Consider the following 10,377-nt stretch of genomic DNA (forward strand, 5'->3'; position numbering starts at 1 on the left):
TTCCTTACTGGAGCCGTTGGACACATTGAGGCCTTACCTTGGGTAGGGGGACACTCAATGGTCTTGAAATAAGAAGACGTTAGGATTGGGTTAGATAAGATCCAGCCTGACGGTCTAAACTATCCAATTCCGTGTGACCGCTCATACGTGAATGAGTCGCTTTATTTATATCCATAATTTAGCTGCTTCGTCTGTTAATTTTCTTCCAGTTGTTACAATAAGTTTGATCGCCTGTTTGTTACAGCCAAAGATGTTTGATGTCTTTTGTTGGACTGATCAATCGCGGTGCTAGTGATTGCTATATTGGTTATTGAAATTACACTATGGTCTATTGCTTAAAGTAAGTTAATCTAAATTGTTTTGGCTGAAAAATAAACTGTAAGCAGTTATGCTACACCTTCCCCGTTTAGGAGAATAATTTTATAACTGAGTGAACCTATGAACGGAAGTATTAAATTATTGTTGTAACATTTAGCATTTTATTTACACAAAAATTGTGATACATCTAGAGGGTTAGTATATGTGCTACACCTTCCCTGTTTTCTTAAATAACGTTAGTGTTGAATTTATATGATTGGGTTACATTATACACCAAAATAATTTTAATCTGTTTTTGTGTACTGGTATGATTTAATTCGCAACGTTGTGCTTATTTACGCAATTGGTTTCTTGAATTTCTATTGCTGTGAAAGGTCCTATGTGTACTGGACCTAACTTTTTTTATTTTCGTTTGTTAAGAATATCTGATCACCTATCTGTAGTTTTATAGGGTTTAACTTCATATTTAATGTTGCTTGTCACTTTGTTTTGGCTTCTATTATATTTTACGTAGCTATATTGTTCGATTTTTCTAGTCTAAATTTAATCTCGTTGTAGTACTGATCTATATTGTACATCGGATTTACTTTTGTGTTACTTTTTTTTGAGCTAAATTTGCTTGTCTATCTGTAGATATTTTTGAAACAAAAATGCAAACCTTGGTAAACCAAGCGCTGGGTACCTTGGTTCCTTTTGCAACCTTGGGTATCTAAGAACCTTGCAGGAATGTGACATAAGAAAATGAAAAGAAGGTGATCGTTAACAGACGAAAAAGCAGTGCTTTGTGCTTTGGGAAAAATATAAAAGAGATTTACAATAGATACAATCATTAAGGCCGAAGATGAAAGTGAGATTGATTCTCCTTGTGAGGAAGAATATGCAGTTGCAGAAAGTAATGATGATGAAGATTGCAATAACGATGATAACGAGCAACCTATCCTGAGACGTTCGAATCGCAATGAATATCTCGTCCAGTCACTCGTAATGATTTTGTGACTTACTTCACTAGGGATTGCAGCCCAGAAGATCCAAAGGATCGTGAAGACGCGTTGAAGACGCATGATGCAAGACTCTGGGAGAATGCAATGAAAGATGAACTATCTTCATTTAAGAGAAATAACACATGGACATTAGTCGATCTACCACCAGGCCGTCAAGCCATAAGAACAAAATGGGTATATAAGAGAAAACGTACAGAAGATGGTACGGTAGTCCGACATAAAGCGCGTCTTGTTGCCACAGGTTGCAGTCAAAAATATGGTGTTGATTATGCTGAAACCTTTTCACCGGTAGTACGTTATGGTTCGCTACGACTGTTAATCGCTATGGCTGCCGAAAGGGATATGAATATAGATCAGATGGACGCAGTTACAGCGTACCTGCAATGTAAAATCAATGAAGAGATCTACGTCATGCAACCCGAAGGATTTAAAGATAACACGGGCAGAGTTTGTAAGCTGAACAAGGCCATGTATGGCCTGAAACAAAGCGGACGATGCTGGAACAAGTGTCTTGATGAAGCATTACTATCATTTGACCTCAATAGATCAGAAGAAGACCCTTGCGTCTATTACAATAACAACAGCAGTTTAATAGTTGCTAAATATGTTGACGATATATTGATATTTTGGTCAGACGCACAGATACGCAATAAGCTCAAGACTAAACTCTCGGAAACTTTCTTGATGAAAGATTTGGGTCGAGCTCGTACATGTGTAGGTATGACAATTACCTATGACAATGATATGATCAGTATTGATCAAACGAAATATGCAACAGAAATAATTCATCGCTTTGGCATGCAAAACTGCAATGCAGTATCTTCACCGTATGATACTTCTAACAAGTTAACAAGTTCTAACAAACAACGTGAGCCGATATAATGATCGTCATGACAGCACACATTGGACAGCGATCAAAAGAATTTTGAGATATCTCAAAGGGACCGTCAATTATAAAATCAGTTATCGTCGTGGATCGGGCGAATACCTCAGCGGCTACGTCGACGCAGATTAGGCCATCGAGCGTGATGGATGTAAATCGTATTCTGGTTACGTCTTCAAGTTAGCAGAGGGAGCTGTGTTATGGTCGTGTAAACGGCAAGCGTCAGTAGCTGTTTCCAGTACCGAAGCGGAGTATATAGCAATGGCTCATGCAACAAAAGAGGCGATTTGGTTACTTCGTTTTTCAAATCAATTCGAAAAACAGGAAAGTATTACATTGTACTGTGATAATCAGAGCGCGATGGTAATGGCCAGCAGAGAAGCATATAGTTCCAGGACTAAACATATTGATGTTAGCTACCATTTCATTCGCGAACACGTTAGTAGCGGTTTGATACAGCTTAAATACGTTTCATCCGCAAGCAATGTAGACGGGATAACAAAGGGTGTGAACGGTATTAAAACGAAATTCTGCAGAGAAGCATTCGGGATGCACACTACGCAACGGTTAGGATATGGTATGGTCCGAGTTGGGGTGTTGAATCGTAACGTCCTATAGTCCAATCCTATCTATGTTGTATACATCTTGTACGCTGTCAAAGCCTTGCGTTTCTCATGACAGCCGGAACCTTTTAGGAAATAAGCTCACTCGCGTTGTAACCATTATTGAATACACATAATATGTATTGTGCATGCTGGAATCTCGTGTGTCGACTTTACCCAACTAACTACAACACAAATCGCTGCGAAAATTCCTTTAAGTTCGTAAAGGAACACATGCAATCTGACAATTGCTTAGTCCACTATTCGCCGGAATTGCCATTGCTGCTAGCGACAGACGCTTCACTCTACAGTGTGGGAGCCGTTCTTAGTCACGTGTTTCCAGACGGTTCGGAACGGCCAATACAATTTGCGTCACAGACGTTGAACCGTGTACAACAGAAGTATATGCAGGTGGACAAGGAAGCTTACGCCATTATTTTTGGAGTAAGGAAATTCTTTCAGTATATATACGGCCGAAAATTTATTCTTCTTACGGATGGCCAAGCAATTACGAAAATATTTGGAGAACATAAAGGGCTACCGGTGATGTCTGCGCTACGTGTGCAGCATTATGCTACCTTTTTGCAAAGCTTTGATTATACTAAAAATTTCCGGAAGTCTACTGATCACGCTAATGCGGACGCAATGTCGAGAATTCCTCTACATTTTACTGATCCGGATAATGTGATTGAAGAATCTGATTCAATACTGCAAAAACTACATTCTAGCCTCTTCGAAGTAAACCGTACTAAATCCTTGGCAAGAGGATACTGCTGATGGCCTGGACTAGACCGTGATATAGAAACCATGATTGCAAATTGTGCAGACTGTCAGTCAGTTCGTGCTGAACCAGCGAAAATGAGCCTTCATTGCTGGTAAACTCAAAGTGCACCGTTTCAAAGAGTCCATGTCGATTATGCAGGACCATTCATGGACACCTATTTTTTCACCTACGTTGATGCCTTCAGAAAATGGCCCGAGGTACAAATCTGCAAATCTACTACCGCTGAAAATACTGTAAATATGTGTCGCGAGATATTTGGCATGTTCGGAATACCATCAGTGCTAGTAAGCGACCACGGAGTGCAATTTACATTAACGGTGTTTGAACAGTTCTTAAAGATGAACGGAGTTGTGCACAAAATGGGAGCGCCATATCACCCTGCTACGAACGGTCAAGCTGAGCGCTACGTTCAGACCATAAAGCAAAAGCTGAAAGCGATGAATTGCCCTAAGTCTCAATTGAATTTGGAACTGTGCAACATTATTCTCACATATAGAAAGATGATTCATCCATCGACCGGGAAAGCGCCGCCAATGCTCGGGTTTTTTAAGTCAGATTCGATCGAGACTCGACCTGCTGCTACCCCAGAATGAAACGTCGAACAAGGCAGTTAATGTGGTACGTCAATTTCGAGACGGTGATAGAGTGCGCGTGCGGGATTTCTTATCACACGATAAATGGATGTTCGGTACAATTGCTGAAAAGGTTGGCAAACTCCGATACGCGATACGGTTAGATGATGGACGGATCTGGAAGCGCCACATTGACCACATAGCTGGAGTTGGCAAGGACTTATGCGGTAATGCATCGAACACTTCTAGGGAGGAGAAATGCATTGTATACTATGACCCACATACTACTACTACGGTTAATCCTGCGACAACTACGAAGCTGAATCTGTCCTTGACATCTGTCAAGTTAGGACGCTACATGATAGAAGAGGGAGATAGCAAAAAGACGTTGTACAAAAGCAAATTAAAATATAGAGTCTAAAGAGAACAAAAAGAACTCTTCGTGTTTTACTTCTAGGTTACAACAGGGGCTCGTGCCAAAATTTCCAAAAGTCCCGGTTCATCAAACCTCGACTAAACGAAAGCCAGACACACAGATCATTTCAAAATGATCGCCGCGCATGCCAAGAAGGTGGATGCGGTAAAACCGCGGCAGGCTCTAGAAAAGTCAAAGCCCGCACCACTAACCAAGAAGAGCAAGAAGTATAAACCCTAGAAGCGACCAGAGGCGATTCTTGTGACCTCTGAATAAACTATGTCCCAACGCATTGTCGAACGCTATACTATGTATTCACCTCGACATCGGTATCGTGTGGGGTAGAGACGTTAAATAGAAGGATCCAAAGGAGACAGACTGCAGCATCGCAAGGTTTCGGTTGTGTTTTGGGAATATCGTGTAACGAGTGTATTTTTACTGTAAAGAAAAGTTCGTTGAGCCACAGCCATCCAACACGTCGGTACGTTCTGGAAAATCTAGAAAAATTTCGCAGAAAAAAATTGCGTTTAACAGGCGCATCGAAAAGATATACGCCATTTTGTTTTAGGAGCAACGTGCTTCGTAGTGTTGCCTGATCAAAGTGACACGGGCCATCAGGTAATTTATTGTTTTGAGACCATGCGTTTACTCTGGAAACGAAAAGTATGTTGGAACAGAGTCCGAAGAAAGGAAGCGAGGAAGCGCAAATAGGTGGTCCTTTCGACGACCAAATGATGGCTCTCTCCACGGTAAAGGTAACGGAACAGTCTGATGAAACCGTCAATGCTTTTCGTTTAAACATGCCGGAGATGAACACTACCGATATGCCATCGTACTTTTTCGCGTTAGAGCAAAACGCAAACCAATGCGGCTACCGGCATTACGGGAAAGATGGATGTTAAGCGTTATCATATAGTTAAGGCCCAAATACCACTTCGAGTGCTCCCAGAGTTTCAGCCGTTGCTAGAACCTGCACCCTCAACGGGCCGTTACGCGTTTGTGAAGACGATTATACTTGCGCATTTTGCGGAACGTCAGCGAAGCCGTTTGAACCGCCTGATGTATGGTCTGGAGCAGGGAGACCGAAAACCATCGAAGCTTTTAGCGGAGATGCGACATGTAGCCAACGATACCATGGCCGAGGGTAATCTTTGGATCGTTTGGATGGACAAAGTAGCATGCGAAATCATCCGATAGCGAATCAACGATGCTTTCGGTGTGGAGGCCCACATGGAGCTAAGCAGTGCAAAACGTCAATAGAATCACTGCCATGCTGGCCTAAATGCCATGCCTACATGGGTATTGATGAATCCGCCACTGTGTACTACGAGATGGCGGCTCGGTACAGTAACTGCTGTTGTTTCTGAGAATGTAGAAGAAGTAGATGGCGTGCTAAGACATGTACTGTATATTAGACAGGGTCCTGATCGTATAGATGTGGAAAGCACCACTCACATAACACCGCTCACTGCTCCGCAAATTTTGTGAACGGATAAGGAACAAAACGAAAGAACGGAATATCTTTCAGATGTGGCGCTACATATAGATCAGCAACAACATGCGTTAGATAGGCAACGACCTGAGCGGAATCATTGATTACCGTGGCGGCTTAACGATTATGATGTAGGATTTGAATGATGATGAGATCAGAGGGGAGTGTGATGTTGAGAATCCCTGGTTGTCATTTCGCGAGTTTGGGAACCGGGGAGAGAGATGACATGCAATAGCGCGGGGACAAGAAAGGGTTTGGCGGGAACGGATGCTATGTACGCCAGGTCGATCGACGTTACATCGTACGATGGATTGAAGGCAAAACTAATCGAAACCTTCAATAAAGTTCGTTCCGTTGAAAGTGTTACGGACAACCAGAAAACAGACAAATGTCCGACAAGCAATTACGGACACGACTGTCCCGAAACGAATCTATTACGGGATATGTGTTGGAAATGCAAGCATTGTCATTTGAGGTACCGATTCCAGAGTAAAAGATTTCGCAGTTATTCATTAAAACATCATTCAATCGCAGATCAATGAGGAACAATTTGCAAAACAAGCACCGCCCAGCTGTACAATTTCAGTTAGGAGACCTCGTTATGATCCGCAATGTAGACACCAACGTGAATGTGAATAAGAAATTAGTAGCCAGGTTAAAGGAACCCTATATTGTACACAATTATCGATATGTAATACTAGATATTTGACGGAGCTCAGGAAACTCAAATTCCCTGCGACGGCGTACTCGAGTCAGATACACTAAGGAAGAGGATATCGCAGGAAGCAGATCCTATATCAGTTTGAACATTCTCATGAAGGGAATTGAGTTGAATTGAGGGAATTGTATTCCGAAACTAAAAATTAATGGTATTACACTAAAAAAATCTGCTGGAGTTTCTATGCCTCTTACGGCAACAATTAATTTACCACATGAAATGAGGACATGAAATTTACCCTGCAGAAGCTGAATGATTTCAATTACGAAATCTGGCGTTTTCGGCTTGACCTGCTGCTTACAAAGGAAGGATTGAAAGACGTCGTCAAGAATGAGAAACCGGAGCGGCCTGATATTACCTGGATCACTAAAGATGGTAAGGCGTGTGCTCTCATTGGGTTATCCATCGAAGACAACCAAACTTGTCACGTCATCCGTTCCACAACTGCTCGTGAAATGTGGGAAGCGTTAAGAAAGCATCATGCGCGCTCGACACTTTCGACAAAAATACATGTCCTGCGAAAGCTGATTCGGCTGCAACTGACAGAGAACGGCAACATGGCTGAACATCTCGCCGAAATGGCGCAGCTTTCGAATCGTCTCTCGAGCATGGGGGACCCACTCAAGGACTATTGGCTGGTGGCTATTATTTTGTCCTGTCTGCATGAGTCCTATGACAGCCTTATCACCGCTCTTGAAAGCAGACCCGAAGAAGATTTGAACCTACAATTCGTCAAAGGAAAGCTTCTTGACGAGTGGCGGAAGAGGGTGGAAAGGCGAGGTGCCAGTGGTAACGGCGAGCAAGCCTTAAAGGTAGGAGCGAAACCAAAACTGGCTGAGCAAAAGAAGAAAGAAAAAGTGTGCCACTACTGCAATAAGGAAGGGCATTTTCGTCGCGATTGCCGTAAGTTGGAAAACGATCGACGAGGCAAACGGACGGAGGATAACAGTCGGGCTGCAGGAAGGTTTCAAAATCAGGAGGCGCATTTGGTGGTTGCGGATTTAAAAGGAGAAGAGGTGTGTTTGGAAGCTGGTTTGATACGAGACGACTGTGCTGCACTTTGGTTCCTTGACTCAGGAGCTACATCGCACATGACCAGCAACGCATCGATTCTTGACAAAATCTGTGAAACAACTACATACATTGGTCTGGCTGTTGGAAAGAAAATCACAGCAACAGGGCTTGGATCTACCAAATTTTTGTCGAAAAAGGAGTTTGGTAAGGATATTCTTGTAAATCTGAAACAGGTATATCATGTCCCCGAGTTAACAGGAAACCTTCTGTCCGTGAGTAAGCTGTGCGATGAAGGATGTGTTGTAACGTTCTATAAAAATGGCTGTGACGTAAGTAAAGACGGTAAAATTTTGGTTTTAGGACAACGCAGCGATAATCTTTATCACCTGAAACCTGGTGTGCAACGAGCGCTTGTAACGACGGCAGGACATACCCACAATTGTATCCATGTGTGGCATCGTCGCTTGGGTCACAGGGATCACATGATAGTGAACAAAATCGTGCAAGATAATTTGGGAGTTGGATTGGATCTACGTAAATGCTCGGTTGACTCGGAATGCGTTGCATGCTTCGAGGGGAAAATGGCTCGATCATCATTCCCAAAAGCTTCGACATCGAGATCCAGCGCTGTGGGAGATCTAGTTCATACTGACCTGTGTGGACCATTGGAAGCTGAAACACCTCGGGGAAGGCGTTACTTCATGACCATGGTTGACGATTTTAGCCGCTACTGTGTATTGTATTTGTTGTCCAATAAGTCGGAAGCTGCTGACAAGATAGCTGAATATGTCAACATGATGCAGAACCAGTTTGGAAAATCACCCAAAGTCATTCGGGCAGATGGTGGGGGTGAATATTCCTGTGCACGACTGAAAAAGTTCTTGGCAAGTAAAGGAATACTGCTGTAGCAAACGGCCCCGTATAGTCCGCAACAAAACGGGATTGCAGAAAGGAAGAATCGCTCTTTGGTCGAAATGACGCGATGTCTCTTGTCGGAATCCGGATTAGCGAAGAAGTATTGGGGAGAAGCAGTTACTACAGCAAATTACTTGCAAAATTTTTTGCCAACGTCTGCGGTTAGCATCACGCCTTTTGAGAACTGGTGGCGCCTGATGAAAAGCGACGAAAGCTTGATTTCAAAAGTAAGGAACTTATCTTCGTTGGCTATTGTGAAGATCGGAAAGCGTACAGATTCCTTGATACAACTACGAACAAGGTGACAATCAGTAGGGACGCGCGGTTCCTTGAACTGGTTGATAGAGCTGAAACGAAAGGTGGATCTTGTTCCGACAAAATAACAGCTTCGAAGGAAGTGATTGTTTCGTTGAATCTGACACACACATCAGACGAAACAAGGGTGGATTCAGCAACAGTTGATGAATTGCACGAAGAAAGGGAAAAAGATTCGGATGTATCAGCGCAGTTTGATAGCGCTTCTGAAGGCGATAGTTTCGCAGATTCTTCAGGGGCAGAAATTGTTCGTCGTTCAACAAGGTCAACAAAGGGTATACCGCCGAAGCGATTGTTGGAAAAAATCAACATTGTTTATGCTGAAACTGATGAACCACGAAACTTGAAAGAAGCAATGTCTAGCTCGGTGAAATCGGAATGGTCCCATGCAATACTGGATGAGCTGAATTCCCACTACAAAAACGGTACTTGGGATCTAGTAAAGTTGCCGGAAGGAAAGAAGCCAGTCGGGAGCAAATGGGTATTCAAGTTGAAACGCGATGCCAGCGGAAATGTGGTAAAGTACAAAGCGCGGCTTGTTGCACAGGGCTTTACACAACAGTACGGCGAGGACTACAATGAAATATTTGCACCTGTTACAAGCTACACCACATTTCGAGTTTTGCTAGTTCTGGCTTCTCAGAGAAAAATGAAGTTGAAACACTTTGACGTAAAAACAGCGTATTTGTATGGCGAAATTGATGAGACGTTATACATGAAGCAACCTCCTGGGTATGAAGTAAAAGGAAAAGAAAATTATGTCTGTCGATTGAAACGAAGCATATATGGTCTACGACAGTCTGCACGTTGTTGGAATCGTAAGCTCAACGAGGTAATGCTGCAGATGGGTTTCAATCAAAGTAAGGCTGACCTTTACATGAAAGAAGAAAATGGTAAAAGAATATACCTGTTGATTTATGTCGATGACATAATGGTCGCTTGTGAAGAGCAAAGATTGATCGAGAAAGTATATGCTGAACTAAAACATCGATTTGAAATCACCAACTTAGGAGACCTGACATACTTCTTGGGTATGGAGATTAAATGCGATAATGGAAACTACAGCATTTGTCTAAATGGATATATCAACCGCATTGCGGAGAAGTTTGGGCTTCAGGATGCAAAAGGAGCTAAATCTCCAGTGGAGCTTGGATTCACTAAGTTGGAAGATAAAGAAACGGTTATGCCTGATGGAACAAAGTATAGGAGTCTCGTTGGTGCTCTTCTGTATATAGCTGTATGTGCTAGACCAGATATTGCTTTCAGTGCTACGATATTGGGCCGAAAGGTGGAAGCTCCTACACAGGCGGATTACGTGGCTGCTAAACGTGTTGTACGCTATCTCAAG

This window comes from Anopheles marshallii, chromosome 2 (assembly GCF_943734725.1).
Source record: "Anopheles marshallii chromosome 2, idAnoMarsDA_429_01, whole genome shotgun sequence".
Classification (NCBI taxonomy): domain Eukaryota; kingdom Metazoa; phylum Arthropoda; class Insecta; order Diptera; family Culicidae; genus Anopheles; species Anopheles marshallii.